The sequence below is a fragment of the Rhinolophus sinicus genome, linkage group LG01 (assembly GCF_036562045.2).
Source record: "Rhinolophus sinicus isolate RSC01 linkage group LG01, ASM3656204v1, whole genome shotgun sequence".
NCBI lineage: Eukaryota > Metazoa > Chordata > Mammalia > Chiroptera > Rhinolophidae > Rhinolophus > Rhinolophus sinicus.
In genome coordinates, this window is record NC_133751.1 from 101,883,742 (window position 1) to 101,901,686 (window position 17,945).

The following is a 17,945-nucleotide window of genomic DNA, read 5'->3' on the forward strand; positions in this document are numbered from 1 at the left end:
AGCACTTCTTCCACATCTTAACCTTGTCTGACCTGCTGGAAAATGGATCTGGGCAAGTTGCCCCCATAGCTTTGGGAAAACTACCCCTAGATGGAGCAGTTTAATTGAAAATTCCAAAACTTCCTAAAATTCCATGATGGAATCACGAAATCCTCTCCTAAAGAACTTAGAGCTGTTTCCTGCCATTATGTTATTCTGTTACTATGCTCCAACCAGGTAGCTTTAAACTGCTCTTTCTTGTCTTTTCTCAAAGGAGAAGAAATGATGCTATTCAGAGAACTATAACTTTTTTTTTTAACTTTAAGTTCTGTATGAGATAAGACTAAACTAAACGGAAAAAGTTTGATAGCTTTAATTAAAGAACTGAAATTCTATTCACATCCAAAATAGGTTTTATGGGGTTTGTGTATATATGAATTGTGATCAAAAGATACAGTGAATGTTTAAATATAAAAATGCATTACAGTAAAAGACACATTGCCATTCATCCCCCTCAAAATACTCCATGTAACTTCAAGCACACTGATCGCATCATTCTTGCCACTTTCTGAAACAGTTCTGGAAGTCCTCTTTCGTGAGTGTCTTTACTTCATCCTCCATTATGACAACCCTCTGTGTCACATATCACTTCTGGTACGGCAACTTCTGTCAAATAAAACATTACAATGTATCTTCATCCACCTTATTCACTGGATCTGGCACCGTGTGACTTCTGGCTTTTCCCCAAAGTCAAAATGATAATGAAAGGAAAACATTTTGAATCAATTCATGACATTGAGACAGCCACAATAGTGCAACTAGACACTCATGAAAGAGGACTTCCAGAACTGCTTCAGAAAGTGGCAAGAATGATGGGATAAGTGTGTTTGAGGGGAATTAATAGCAATGTGTCTTTTACTGTAATAACTTATTTTTAATCTAAACATTCACTGTATTTTCTCATTGCACTTCGTATGTGTGCAAGTTTGTGTATGTGTGGGATACGTTTGTATGTATATGTGTGAATAATGTGCTGTGTATCCACATATGTGAGTAAGCAAATGTCTGTGGGAAGATGGCTGGATCAATGTCTACAGAGAAAAACAGGGCAGTACCCATGGCAACTTCTAATGTATGATAGCCAATTCACAGATGTTTGTAGAAAATGGTGGGAAAATATGATTTATCAAAGCTCCCAGACAAATTTTGCTCAAGGAATTGATCTGAACCTAATAAAGGCCTAAAGGGTATCATCAGCAGCTTCAAACTTCAGCATAAACCTGGAAAGTGACTTGAAGCATCTTGAAAAGAAAGTTATTAGATAAGTTAAAAAGCACGAGAAAAAAATTATCCCATTAAAAAAGAAAAATCCAGAGAAACATACCTAGATATGAAAAGCTGAACTGAGCATGCCAGTGTACTATTTAAGACACTACAGGGAATAATAGTAAAGATAGTCTTACCAGCAAGTTATTTACATGGCCTCAAAGTAGTCAATGGAATAAATGCATGCTCATATTCTCTTAGCTATACTTCCACAGAGCAAAATAGTAAGAAACCAACACCATGCAAAATTAACCAATGCCATGTACTTCTTAACATAGCTAAATATAATTTCCCAAAAGAGATATCATTTTTCCTTGTAAATATATTCTTCAATTATTTTTTTCAAAATGCATTAAATAGTCTTGCCTCCAAACAGAAATTCTGCTTTTGATCTATTACATAAAGAAACATATATATAGCCTGTTGCATTTAAAACTAGGTTTTCAACCCAGTCACCAGTTTTAATTTTACAGTTTTAATAAGCTTAGTTCTGCGAACAGGTTGTCATCTGTTGGCTTTAATTGTAGGAACAGATCAAACACATTTCCTTACTTAGCAAAGGAATAACAATATGTACCACTCCTATCACTGGACTCAAATTACATCCAAAAGGTTCATCAAACACCAAGATCCATGTGGTCTAGTGAGCAGTACTGCTGCCATCTGGGTCAGAATTGGCCTCCTACCACGACAAGCAAGTAGGAAGTATTACATTGAGCCTGTTTTAGTCAAAAGTGGTTCCTTGACTATTTTACTAGCAAAACTGCTACCTGCATTGAAACTTGAGTTTCATGACCTCACTTGTAGATATATTCATTTTTGTGATGTAAAATCTTTGGATTCCTGGTACCTAGCACCATTAATGATAGTAATTAAAGAAACAAAACACGCTACTCGCTATCAGATTATAAGAAAGATATATTTAATTCTATTTTTTCTTCTTATGCTCCCAAAAATATTTCCTACAATTTGTTTTATTGAGAAGTTATAAGTACTCTTATGACGTATAAATACTTTTTAGTTTAAAATAGGGAGGTATATTGTACAACTGCAGATAAAAAAATTAAGAAGGAAAAGAAAACATCTAGACAACAAATAAAACTAAAGTAATTTAAAAATATTATCTGAACTGATTTCCAGTCAAGATGATTGAATAGGTAGGTAATCACTGTGCTTGACTCCTCCAATGACCACATCAAAATTTCAACTAACCTACAAAATGACCATCATTGAGAATCACTTGAAGTCTAGTAGAACAGAAATCCTATAACTAAGGACATACAGAGAAGCCACCTCCAGATTGGTAGGAGGGGCAAAGATGCAGAACTGCTGGTCCCAAATCCACATGTAATGGTTAAAAATCAGGAGGTGTATCTTGGTTGCAGAGGTCTCTGGGAGGAGCGAGGGGTCCCAGCCCCCCAGCATGCTTCACAGCTCAGGGTTCCACTGCTGGGAAGAGAAGTCCCCACAACTTATGTCTGTGAAAACCAGTGAAGATTGTGGCTGAGTGAAACGGATGACTGTTGGAGTCCCAAGCGTTACTCTTTTTTTCTTTTTTTAATTTTTTATTGAGAATATTGGGGAACAGTGTGTTTCTCCAGGGCCCATCAGCTCCAAGTCAATCTAGTTGTGGAGGGCACAGTTCAGATCCAAGCATTACCATTAAAGGACCCACCCATGAACTTACTAACAGACTCGCATGCTCTGGACTCTGGCACTTGGGCAGTGGCTTGGGGGTTGGGGGTGACAGGGACATGTGGGGAGGAATTGAATTGCCTGGCTTCAGTGCAAGGGCTAGAGGGGCAACTTTCTCCCAGACAGAAGGAATTGAAAACCTATTTGGAGAAATAATGACAAAAAACTTCACTAACCTGGTGAAGGAAATAGACATACAAGCCCAGGAAGCACAGAGAGTTCCAAACAAGATGAACCTAAATAGGCCAACACCAAGACACATTATAACTAAAATGTCAAAGATTAAAGACAAAGAGAGAATCTAAAAAGCAGCAAAAGAAAAGCAGTTAGTTACCTACAAGGGAGCTCCCATAAGACTATCAGCTGATTTCTCAACAGAAACTTGCAGGCCAGAAGGGACTGGCATAAAATATTCAAAATAATGGAAAGCAAGAACCTACAACAAAGATTACTCCACTCAACAAGACCATCATTTAGAATCAAAGGACAGATAAAGAGCTTCCCAGACAAGAAAACCTAAAGGAGTTCATCATCACCAAACCAGTATTACCAGAAATGCTAAAGGGACTTCCTTAAAAAGAAGAAGAAAAAAAAGATAAAAAATATGAAAAACAAAATGACAATAAATACCTGTCTCTCAACAACTACTTTGAATGTAAATGGATTAAATGCTCCAATCTAGAGTGGCTGAATGAATAAGAAAACAAGACCCTTACATATGCTGCCTACAAGAAAACCACTTCAGCTCGAAAGACACACACACACTGAAAGCAAAGGGATGGAAAAATATATTTCATGAAAATGGAAATAAATAAATAAAAAGGTAACAATACTTACAGATCAGACAATTAAGTTTGTGAACTCATCCTAGAAAAAGTGCTACATACCTCATTGCTGAATATCACTACAGTCACCTTCAAAGTACTCCCCTTGGCAAGCTATGCACCGACACCAGTGCCTAGTCCACCCATCAAAGCAATTTTTGAACTCTTTTTCTGAAATGGCCATCAGAGCTGTCGTCGTATTACCCTTGATGTCCTGAATGTCGTCAATATGTCTTCCTTTCAATAGTTCCTTTATCTTTGGGTAAAGAAAAAAGTCACTGGGGGCCAGATCAGGTGAGTAGGGAGGGTGTTCACAAATACAGTTATTTGTTTACTGGCTAAAAATTCCCTCACAGACAGTGCTATGTGAGCTGGGGCATTGTCATGATGCGAGGGCCATGGATTGTTGGTGAAAAGTTCAAGTCATCTGATTTTTCCATGCAGCCTTTTCAGCACTTCCAAATAATAAACTTGGTTAACTGTTTGTTCAGTTGGTTTGCTACAAATTCATAATGCATAATCCCTCTGACGTCAAAAAAAGTTAACAACATCGTTGCAACAAGTTTGTGAACTTAATTGTTAGACCTCATATAACAGACAAAATAGATATTCAAACAAAGTCTATAACAAGAGACAAAGAAGTACCCAGTAATCCCACTTCAGGGTATTTATCCAAAGAAACTTAAAACAGTAATTCAAAGGAACATGTATATCATATGTTCAATGCAGCATTATTTACAGTGGCCAAGATATGGCATCAACCTGGTGTCCATCAATAGATGAATGAATAAAGAGGAAATGGTGTATATATGCAGTGGAATATTACTCAGCCATTAAAAAAAGAATGAAAGCTTGTTATCTACCACAGCATGTATGGACCTAGAGGGTGTTCTGCTGAGTGCAATGAGGCAGACTGAGAAAGACAAATGTCATACGATTTTACTCATATGTGGAATCTAAAGAACAAAATAAAAATAATGAGAAAAAAAACAGAAACAGACTCATAGATACAAAGCACATTTTGAGGGTTGTCAGATGGGAGGGGGTTTAGGGGTTAGGAAAAAAAGGGGAAGGGATTAAGAAGTACAAATTGTTAGTCAAAAAGTAGTCGTGGGGATGTAAAGTATACCATAAGGTATGTAGTTAATAATATTGTAATAAATATGTATGGTGTCAGAAGCGTACTAGATTTATCAGGGTCATTACTTTAAAAGTTATATAAATCTCTAATCACTCTGTTGTACACCTGAAACTAATATAATATTGTACATCAACTATAATTGAAAAATAATAAAATTATTTTTAAAATATTATCAATACTATTTATTAGTATATCATGAGTACTAATAATCTATTCTATTTTTTAAAGCCTAACTCAGAAAAATTCTAGACAGTTGCTATTTGAGAACTACCAATATATTTATTTGTGCTCATATTTCATCTAAGGAAACTAAAAAATATTATGCTGCAATCAATACAGATCCTATACACAACTTTATGGTAGTGTATTATAATCTCAATTTGAAAGCCTTATAAATATAATTGTGGTTTGCAAGATCCTTGAAATCTTACTTATTTTTTTACATTCATGTTTGAGTGTACAGTGGATACGTGAACAATACTTCAGAAATTTAATTGAAATTAATAAGAAGTGCAGGTTCTTGGCTTTACTTTATTCATTTGTTTTCTTGTTCACTTATCAGGTGCTGTGTCAGGTACTATGCTTAGCCATGCACATACTACAGTAAACAATCTAATATAATCTACAGTTATTGACCAAACAATGTACTGCTGAAATTAAAAATGTAAAATTAAACCTAAATAATTTTACAAGGTATCTTGCTACCACTACCCACAAAAAAATGTGGTCTGTCTTCCCTCTACCTTATTTACTGCTCTATAATTTTCTTATACTTGTCCACTGTCTGCACATCTGGATTGATTTCCTCTTGGCATGGGGAGACTTAAATACTTCCTCCACCCACCCTTGTCTAGTTTCTCTTATAACCAAAGGCATATAATTCAAGGTGTCTGTCAGGATTTAAGGTGGCAGTTTATAACCTGTAAGTAGACAGGGGTCATTAGGCCATTCTGTTTTAAAAAACTCAATTGCTACAATTTTTTAACAAATGCAGAATGACTAATTGGAAAAAACAGAGAGAGAGAGAGAGAGAGAGAGAGAGAGAGAGAGAGAGAGAGAGAGAGAATGAGAGAGACAGCCATAAAACTTTATGGTTACAGGCCCCAGTTTCCAAAAAGGAAGGTCTACTTTTTAAAGAACCAGACCGAACTGTGTTTTTCAGCATCATAGCACCAGGAGCCCAGAAAGAGAAAAAGAACCGTGGGAGTATAGCATATTGGACATGCCAATAAATGAATGATAAATTATTAAAGCATGATTGGAAATATTGCCATTTTTCATAGCTGTCACTTTAAGTATAAAAGCATCAGCACATTAAACTAGTTACTGCTTTTTCATAATTGAGACTTTAGCTTCTAGCTGTGCCCTACAGCTTTTCATTAATCACTGGGACTGAAGTTCAAGCTCAGTGACAGCTTAGAAGGCATTAAATGGGCAAAGTATTTTCCAGGTACAGTTAGGAAAGGCCTTTTAGTCCTATAATCCATAGCTAATTGTTTTTCAAAGTCTCTAAACACAATCTACTCCTGGCGTTTCTTAGTGACAGAATTAGCTGCAAACTGGTTTTCTTTTTATCTTCCCAGGCTTTCTCTCACTAAAATCTATTGAGAGGTCTATTGTTAGCTGCATAAAACAGGTGCAGAATGACTGTGATATGTAAAACTGTAACTGATACTTAACCAAGGAAACATTTATTAGATTGCCTCTGAAACAATACTTCCTGAATACTTATTCTAATCATACCATTTAATTTGTCATAAAAGAAACAAGATGGCATGAAACTTTGCACACAGGCCGAGCTCACTTTTCTAATGGAAAAAAGGCCAAGTTCAGTTTTCTAATGGGAAAAAAGAAAAGACCCTATTAGATTTTTTTAACAAAAGCAACTGAATCTTCACCCAACATGAAGTAAGAATGCTGCTTCCCACATTTACACTTGAATTCCAAGATTCCCAGCATAAGCCCCTCTGTTGATTTGGATCACCATTTTTTCTTCCTTTTCTGCAAAGTATTGTACATCCGGTTTTAATGGATGTGCCAAAACATTCTTTTTTGTATAACAAATTATCAGGAGCATTGAGGTTCATTAATTATGTCATCTAATTGGATTGAGGCAGGTGCAAAATACCTCAGATGAAGTGGTCACTGGCAGGAAGGCCTAAGTGCAAGTTTTTCTATTAGAAACCAGCATGTCTCCAGACTCTTGGAATTACTTTGTACTTATTGATTAATGGCCATAATTTATTACAGTGCAGAAGATCTTGCATTGAGTTAAATGTGTGATTAATCAATTTTCCATCAAATTATGAACAGCAGACCAGTTGCCAGAAAGAAAATACCAAGTGCATTTTCCCATGGTGTAAATATATCAGGACTTCGGCTAATAACTGTCTATCACTTGCTTAATATTCCCTGTCACACTGATAAATGTCATCTCCACAAATGGGCCACAGGTAGTAATGATGGAAAGACCACCAAACATGTTTTATAGCTGCCCTTCCTATATAATGAAATACTCTTTGAATTCATCTCAAAACAATTTATTAATGCAAAATTCATTTCTGCCTTCAGCTTGAAATACATCATGGTTAAGTCAACAATATTATATTAAACTTGTAACTGATATTGAGGAAAGAAAACCTTAGGCAAAAGAGAGATAAATTTTGGATTTCCTGTGCACAGGAGCTCATTTTTACTTACCGTCAAAAATTCAGGCTTGTGACTAATTGTTGTCAATTCTAATCTGCTTTTAAAGCACAGCACATTTATGGAGTGGGAACACTACAGAGAACTGCTGATTGAAGAGAAGAACACATTTTGTTCCAAATGTTAATTTCTTTGGTTAAATAACAGGTATTATGAGGGCTCACTGAATTAATTGTCTCTTTTAAGCAAGGATACTTTATCTTACAAATAAACTAGGTGGATGCTACCTCCTAAAAAAAAGTACAAAAGACAAATGAAAGTGGTGAAATAGCATAACAGTACCAAAATCAATCAATTTTTAGGAAAATGAACTTGCGTTAAAACCTACTATAGAGCAAAACTACTGATAGGATACGTAAAGATTTACCAGGAATAAAAAAATGTAAACATCACAGATAAAAGTCACTGAGCCATGCCGTTCCAGAAGCAGTAGAACAATACATGTAACAACTATAAAGGAAGCAGAACCAATCCTTGGGCACTGTAAGCAGGATCCTAAAAATGCTACAGCAGAAGGATTGTAAATATAATATTGTCATTCCTCTTCCTGGAGCAGGAGATAGAAGCCCGAGGTGTGAGGCCCACTGTCAGGATCCCAGTCAGTAAGACACCCGTTCTTTCCTGGTGATTCTACAGAACCCAGACTTCATGAGGTGGGGCATTTAACATCAGAGCATTCACTCTTCTTATGCCAGGACATAAACTCTTGGCCAAACCCCCTGGCAGAAGTGCACAAAATACATACCTATAAGTTGTGTCCCGCCATTTTAGTCCTTTTGTCTTTAAGCCAGGGAGATAGAATGGATTCTACTCTGCCTTATCTCAGTTTAGAATTTTTTTTGTCTTAAGCCCACTCCTAAATACAGTGCAACTTCCCTTCTCTCCAAAGTATTTGGTTCTATTATAGCAGTAGTAGGACCTCTGGTATAAAGCTGTGCAAACCACTTTCCCCATTGCCACAGTCTCTTGAACTGAGTAGAACATGATGTCTCCAAACCCTTTCTTCTCCAACAGCAGACACATCTTCTTATTAAGTTTAGATTCCTTAGTTTCTAGACTACGAGTGCAAGTAGAATGTGAACTAAAAGCTATATCTAAAAGCTCTAACATCACTCCCATTAATATATTTTTATTGTATATATAATATACAATATATTGTATATTTTAGCAAACATAATCATGGAAATAGTTCCTCAGCCCTTCTATTAATGCCACACAAGGGATTCATTTTAGCTGGGTCTTTATTCCCAATTTCCTCCTCCTGTGTTATATAGAATTTTTAAGTATGTCTGTGTCGGATGTTTTATGCCAGGTATTAAAATTCGATAAATCCTTAAGCTCAAGCCTCAGTCATTTTAACACCTATTAAATCTCTCCAGCCAGAAGGGATCAAACTTCTCCTTAGAAGAAAGGGGATTAGGACTTTCCACGAGCCTAGCATAAGTGTATATTACACAGATCTTTTCCTAGCCCTGTGGAATTTTCTATTTGACTCTTACTCTGATATCTATCTTAATTTTTTTTTATTAGAACACCATATTTTAAGGTAGACCTCAAACTTGCCACACAGAAGGAAGTTTCCACAGTAGGAGAGGAGATGGCATAAAAGAACTCTGTAGTGAAGAAATTGAACCCTGTATCTTGCTGGTGGGAATATAAAATGGTGCAGTAGCTGTGGAAAGTTGTCCGGTGTTTCTTCAAATTATTAAACAGAGAATTACTGTATGATCCAGCAATTCCACTTCTGAATATAAACACAAAAGAATTGAAAGCAGAAACAGATATTTGTAGACACTTTTTTTATGACAGCATTATTCACAATAGACAAAAAGTGGAAACAGCCCACGTGTCCATTGATAGATAAATGGATAAACAAAATGTGGTATATACATATAGTGGAATATTGTAATTCATCCTTTAAAACAAAGGTAATTCTGACACGTGCTACAACATGGTCATATCTTGAAGACACTATGCTAAGTGAAATAAGCCCCCAAAGGACAAAAATTGTATGATTCCACTCATATGAGGTTCTTAGAAAGTCAAATTCACAGAGACAGAAAGTAAAATGGTGATTGCTGGGGTAAGGGGGAGGAGAAAATGGGAAGCTACTGTTAAATGAGTAAAGGGTTTCAGTTTTGCAAGATGAAAAGAGTTCTGGAGGTGGCTGGTGGTAATGGTTCCACAACAATATGAATGGACTTAATGCCACCGAGATGTAACCTAAAGTGACTAAAATAATAAATTTTATGTTATGTAAATCTTAGCTCAAAATAGAAAAAAGAAAAAAAAAAGAACACATGAATATGAAGACAGGGGCATGTGGGAAAAAGAACAGTTCAGAGGTAGCCTTGCTAGTGTGGGCTTGGACCCTCCCTTAATATGGTATAGACCCTGGGAAGGTACGGCCAGTCACTTCAGTAACAATTCAAAGCATGACTGGTCTACACATGGAGAGAGTTGCTAAATTCAATTATGCTACATGTCACTGTTGAGTACATTTTTGCCTCTCAACAAAGCCAAACAGGTGGATGTGTGATTGACAGGTCTGACAATTAAGAATTTGTTGCAACGATGTTGCTAACGTTTTCTGATATTAGAGAGGTTATTCATTATGAATTTGTACCAACTGGACAGTTAACCAAGTTAACTATTTGGAAGTGCTGAAAAGGCTGAGTGAAAAAGTTAGACGACCTGAACTTTTCACCAACAATTCATGGCTCTTGCATCACGACAATGCACCAGCTCACACGGCACTGTCTGTGAGGGAGTTTTTAGCCAGTAAACAAACAACTGTATTGGAACACCCTCCCTACTCACCTGATCTGGCCCCCAATGATTTCTTTCTTTACTCGAAGATAAAGGAAATATTGAAAGGAAGACATTTTGATGACATTCAGTACATCAAAGATAATACAACGACGGCTCTGATGGCCATTCCAGAAAGAGTTCCAAAATTGCTTTGAAGGGTGGACTAGGCGTGGCATCAGTGCATAGCTTCCCAAGAGGCATACTTCGAAGGTGACCGTAGTGATATTCAGCAATGAGGTATGTATCACTTTTTTTTAACACGAGTTCGCAAACTTTATTGTCAGACCTCGTATGCAACAATGGGTAAACCTGGAATTGAAGTGTTTAACTCCCGTGTACCACCCGTTCTTCAGCGGCTGCAGGTTTGAAGTCCAGTTCACAGGTTTGAGTACATGTCGACTGCTGCCACAGCCATGGAAAGGGTGGATGCCCCTTCTAGACGGACAATCATTACTTGTGTTAAGGACTGAACATTTGTGTCCCCCCAAAATTTATATTTTGAAACCCTACCCCCAATGTGACGGTATTAGAAGGTGGGACATTTGGGAGGTAGTTAGTATTACATGAGGTCATAAAGGTGGAGCCTTCTTGAATGGGATTAGTGAAGCCCTCGTGATTGGCACTCCTTAGGGAAGTCATGAGAGAGCTCACTTTCCCTCTCCGCCCTTTGGCCATGTGAGGACACAGTAAAAAAAAAGCCGCCTATGAACTGGGAAGTGGGCTCACACCAGACACAATCTGTTCTCTTTGATCTTGGACTTCCTGGCATCTGGTACTGGAAAATAATTACTGTTGTTTATAAGCCACCCAGTCTATAGTATTTTGTTATAGCAGCTTGAGCCAGCTAAGTCAACTTGCCTCCAAATGACATTGGCAGTATTGAAACAAAGGTTTTTCATGAGATATTCCAATTTTTCAACGAAAGCCAAAAATCAGACATTTATGAGAAATCTTCCAATATTCAAATACTGTAGGGAAAATAAAAAAACTTTAAAATACTGTGCATGTTTTAGACTGCTGATGAATTCAACCTTTGAATCATTAGTTTGTTCCTACTGTTTCAATAGATTAGGCCAAAGCCTCTATTGTTCCTTTTTTAGACATACTGGTTAGAAGCTATCTCTCCCATCTCTGAACTCACAGCTACATTGTTTTTATGACCTCAAATAACAGCCTGCATAATCCTAGAAATATATTTCCAAAGACCAAATTAGTTGGTTTTTTAATATGTAAATTTATTTATATATATATATAGTTTATGTCAGTTTTTATCTTTGTATCTTTCCCTCTCTCTCTTTCATGTACTAACTGTTAACATATATGGATTGAATCTTTTAATCCTAATTAATTGTTAATTAAGTGCTGTAAATATACATATTAACTAATTTAATCCTCACACAAACCGTATGATGCAGATGTTTTTATTACCCCAAATTGCAAATGAAGAAATTGAGAATAAGGTAAGTTACCCTGTTTCCCTGAAAATAAGACCTAGCCAGACCATCAGCTTTATGCGTCTTTTGGAGCAAACATTAATATAAGACCGGTATTATATTATATTATATTATATTATATTATATTATATTATATTATATTATATTATACTATATTATACCCAGTCTTATATTAAAATAAGACCGGTCTTATACTAATTTTTGCTCCAAAAGATGCATTAGAGCTGAGGGTCTGGCTAGGTCTCATTTTTGGGGAAACATAGTACCTACTGTCACAGAGAGAACAGATGACAGCACCAGAATTGGATCCCAAGTAGTGGCCTTTTCACCACATTATGCTGATTCCATTAAAAATGCCTGGAAGGAAATTGCTTACAGGAACTACTGCTGGGCCTAGAAATGGGGCAAGAGAATGAGGATAAAGACTTTAATGGCTGTCACTCTTTTCTGCTAAAATGTTGTTTTTCATTTTGGCTTTTGTTTCCATTTTTGTTTTCTTCCATTCTTTTATAATAAAAGAGATGCAATTGCATTTGTCAAATCATGGTTGAATTGAAACCATAGATTAGCCACCACACCAGTATAAGAGTTCAGCAAAAGTCAAGGGAAACTTTCTGTGAGAACAATTGGCTATATTAAAAATTTATAATATTGCATATTTTATTATTTGTAAATTGTGTGCTGCACATCCTTTATATCAGTAAAATCTACAACAAACTTGTGTACAGGTATGTACTTATAAGTTTTTCCTGGAGAACTTGTTGGTTAGCATTTACCATACACCATTGTACTGAAGAAACTGCAGAAATATTTGCGATCTAGCTAAAGGGAAGCTGAATTGGAAATATGTTTACTTTGGCTTAGTGAGATATATTTATGAAGTTTGTAGCCATGTCCATGTAGAGCTAAGTTATTGTTAGCCACGCACATTTAGGAAAGGCTTCTATATCTATTTCAACTGCCCACTGGCTGACTTACTCAATACAATGACATAAAAATGCAAGGCCAGAGATTATATCGTGATCTGAATATGCCCTGAGGTGCCCAGCACAGGAAATATGTGGTTTGTGGTCACGAAACAAGAGCCAGAAGTTAGTCTATGGAAAATTTCTCCAGTTATCAGCCATGAATATTATTAACAGAGAATTAGGATATCCTTGACACATAGTAAAGTCCAAGTTCTTCCCTGTCAAGAACATACGCGATATTGGAAGGTTTACAATTATAAAAATACCATAGCTTTAAAAAAAATAGATACTTAATTTAGAAAAGCAACAGTTTAAATGAGGGGGACCTGTAAAGGAAGATTCCTGTAGCATAATTTTCCTTTTCTTTCTTGATGGAAATGGTATATTTGATAAAACTAGAATTTAACATTTTAACTGCAATTTGGAAAGGTTTCAAAACATTTCAATAAACAACTGAAAAATTGTTATTATCTGATTTGGGCGTATATGAAGGTTACCTTCTTTAAATTTAATTAAAAACTAAGAAAAATCAGATAAATGAAATATGAAAAATAAGTAATAAAGTTGAGCAATGAAATCAATAGAAATTGATTAATAATCTTAATAAAACTTTTATCAGATCAGAGCAAAAACAGTAATTTATTAAGAGGAGACTCAATTGAGAAAGACAAATTTTAACTATAGTACAAATAATTGTTACTGAAAGAAACGGCTAAACTGATAGATAGTGATTAGGAAATTAAAATGTGGGTGATGTTGTGTTGGAAAGAACCTTGGCCTAGGACTTAATAAACATGAGTTCTAGTCCCTGCTCACCTTAAACCAATTGTGACACTGAGCTATATGTGGTTCCTCAATGGTGAAAAAGAAAAAAGAAGGGGAAAAGAGAGCCATGCAGTTGAATCAAGAGTTAATCATCTGACTGAATCTCAAGTTTTCTCAAGTCTGATATTTGTCATAAAGAATTGGCATCTTACACCCAGAAGGTACACAATTTCTACTATTTCATGTTGAATAGTCCTTCAAATACCGCGTGGGCTTATTGCACTAACTATTCTGGATTCATTTCATACAGAGCACAGCTCTTGCTCTTCACGAATACACCCTCCCCAATTCATGCCCATGCCACCTCACCACCCAAAACACTTCCCAATGGCTCATGATAGCATTGCCAAGGGCATCCATCTGTGCTCTGCTTACCAAACTCCACCTCAGTAACGTGAAGTGTTCAAGTTGGACAAACGGGTTGGAAATTCTGTGTTCATTGCCCAGACTGTGGTGGCTGTGGTCAAGCATTAGAGAAATATTATTTCTTATTGATGCGTTTTGGGACATCAAGTAAGAAGGACTGGTTGGATGTGTTCCAGACCAGAGAGTACTGAAGCCAGAGACTTTTACACATTTTATCCATGACTTGGATAATGAAAACAGAGATCCTATTTATTCATTTTAAGCATAAAATCCTGGAAGGAGGTGTTGCTTATCCTTTGGAAAATTTGACCAAAATTCAAGGAAACCTCAGTAATTTGGAAAAGCAATCAGGAAAAGGTTGAGTAATCTCAAGAGACATGCATTGAATGGTACAATTTTAAAGTAAATTAAATTATTTAAAAGTCAAATAAAAATGTATTGTGTATGTTTGCAAATAAATTTTAAGGGTCTAGTACTCACAAATTGAACAAGAGAGCTATATTTCAACTTAGCTTTTTTTTCTCCTGAAAACGTCATGGTGAACCTTGCTAAACTTGGACATATACAAAGGAATAGTTCCAAATTTAAACACAATTTTATCCTTGAAATTAAAAAAATAAATTTAAAACAGTAAAAAACAACAATTATATCTCATCTTAATGAATTACTGCTTTAGGAATTTTTATTTCAAACTTCTCTGCATGTTGGATATTACTGTAGAGATGTATTTGGTTATTGAGTGCATAATTAAGAGAAAAAAGATAACTTGGAGACAATTCTCAAGAAAGTAGTGACACTGGTCAAACAGTTAGAATTATATGACTATAAAAACAAACCTTGACGGAATGAAAATTGTTCAAAATGAAAAGTAGGTTGTCTGAGGAATGACATTGGAAGGATTTTGACATTTGTAAAATATAGCTAAGATTTTTTTTTTTTTTTTTTTTTTTTTGGTTGAAACTATGAATAGAAGAAAATAGTTTTAAAAGCGGAGTTTGGGCCTAGGGAGTTTATCTATAACCATCTACTTATAATCTGTGCTGTACGTGTGGGGGACTGTGTACGAAGGAGAGAGCCTAGCTGCTCGGGTCTCAAAGCAACACCCCTCTCCTAGCCTTCAGGCTTTTCTGTCTCCTCTTAAATGCAAATGGTTTGGGGAGGGGTTGCCTTTTTTTTTTACTCATTTTATCTCTCAGGGAACACCTTACAAACTAGAAACCTAACTAAAATAAAAAGAGACACTAGCTAATGGCAGTTCTCCTGGAGATAAGAAGGATATGTGGAGGAAGGAAAAGAGTGTTTGTCAGAAGGAAGGAATGTACCCAAGATGGTGCCCTCATTCAGTCCACTTCTGATGTGCATGCCAAAGGTCACCAATCCCTGACCTAGCAAAACTTTTGAGTTTTGTATGAAATGATGAAAGAACATGTAAAGAATTCTCTTCAAACTTGTCACAGGCACAAATTCCAAACCCCATGAAGCACTTTTATCCATATGCTCCAGGGCTGGTAGGAAGGGTAGAAAGTGAATGGCTTGAAAAATAGTCGTATCTCTTTAACTAAAAGGTTTTGGCAAGGGCACTCAACAACACTGGCCTACATTTTCCAGAACTATTGTTCTTGTGCTTTTGCCCAAGTGTTTGCATAATTTCCAAAGTCAGGGACTAGTCATAAATAGAAATAAGAAAAGCTATGACTAAATGAAGGAAAAAATAAAATCTATATTGCTAAAATTATACTGCGCAAACTTCATTAATCATTATTTCAGAAATGCAATACTCCTCTGTGAGTGTACATAAAAGACCTAGTTTTATGTCCCTGATATACACTATTAAAAACTGCCTACCGGTTAAGAAGAAAGAATGGCTTACTTCCATGGAAACGGTACTATCATTAGTCACAGGGAATGGAGAGAACTTTGCTTGAGGTTTATGCTGCTTTTCTTATTTGACAGCCATTAAAATTGTTTCCATTCTCCAATGTGGTGATGCATTGTAAACTCTTTAGTATTAAGCAACCAAACTATGTCCAATTGAAAAGATGGAAAATGGGCAGACATAGCTCATATAGCTATAGGACATATATATTCATCAAAAGACTTTGAAAGAATCATCAAAAAATTGAGTGTACAAGTTACTACTGCCCTGAGATGGCTGAATATTACATGTTGTCCAATCAAATGAAGCACACACTTGAGAAGTATAAGTATTAGATCAGAGCTGCACACATATATTTATTCTGACCGAGGAGACAAGGATACAATAATTTAGCAAAACAAATTTTTTAAATACTTACTTTGATCAAAACACATATTAGTAATGGTGTCTTTATAGCAGAACACACTTGATTCTCTGTGCTTAGCATCCCAACTAACCTTAACAAAATGGCAGCCTTTTCTCACTCCTTCCACAAAGTATCAATGGAAACTCCATTCCTAATATTTGTCATGACCTCAAAGCCAAGCCTGCAGAGAACATTTTAATTTTGCATTTGTCTTTAATTTTAAGCATCTAAAATGTTTTAGAGAAAGAAAGTAGGGAGGAGGGAAGATAGGTTTTGAAGGGAAAAAGCATGATATAAGATCTATGGAAAAATAAAGTAAGTGCTTTCTCTCTATAAAGTATATTTAGTTTTCCCCCTCCCTTCCTTGTCTCCTTCCTTCCTTTCTTTCTTCCTTCCTTCCTTTCTTTCTTCTTTCCTTCCTTCCTTCCTGCTTCCCTCCCTCCCTCCATCCCTCCATTCTTTCCTCCTTTCCTTCCTTCCTTCCTTCTTTCCTTCCTTCCTTCCTTCCTTCCTTCTTTCCTTCCTTCCTTCCTTCCTTTCCTTCCTTTTTTTACCACCTCACTCCAGCCCTCCCTGAAAATTTGGGTCTGCCTTGTTCACTGCTGTATTCCCAATGCTGAGAACGATGTCCAGCAGATAGTAGGTGTTTAGAGAACATGTGTTGAATGGATAAATGGCATTTTTCTCTGTAAATGACATTTAATAAGTATCTTTCTAAGTATGGCTTCTTGGTGGTAGAAAATCCATTGGCAGTATTGACTGAAAAAACAGTTGTTGTTTTTCCCTACTATGAAGGAATCCTCATAGCACATAAATCCCAGAGGGTACACATGAAGAAATGAAAGATAAAAGTAATATCTTCTCCAGATCCACATTTTCCCACTGTCCAGATAAATGCAAACCAACCCAGAGATCAATGGAGTGAAAATGTTTCAACAGTCATTGAAACACTATCTACAAACTTTATTAAGCATCTATCATGTGTTTGGAACTATACTGTGAGACATATACAAAGATGAACAAGGCATGGACCTTATATTCAAATTACTTAGTGTCTGGTAAGCTAGAAGAATAAATAAACAAATAATTGCAATATAGTGTAAAAAGTAAAATAATGGAAGTAATTAGCCCTATTTGGAGGAGCCAGCAGACAGGGCAGATTTCTTAGAGGGTATTGTGACAGACATTACAGAAGATATTTTGACTCGTTGAATGTTAAATAACAACTTGCTAAGCAGACAAGACAGAAAGGTCATTTCAAACATAGAGAGGAGCTGGAGCAATAGTGTGAAAATAAGAAGCTGCCTAACACATTTGGGAAACAATAAGTCACTTCTGTGAGGTGAAGTGCACTGTGAGTTGAGTTTAGAGAGATAAACAGACATGAATTCAAAAAATAATGGAAAGCACTTAGAAGGGTTTAAATAAGTAAGGGCATAATAGGATCAGTTTGCATTTAAGAAAGATAACCCGACTCCAGGTAAGAAATGGTTTGAAAAGAGTGTGACTTAAAGAAGCTATACATTACTGTTCAGGAGAATTTGCTGAATTTAAAAAGCAGATTGAGG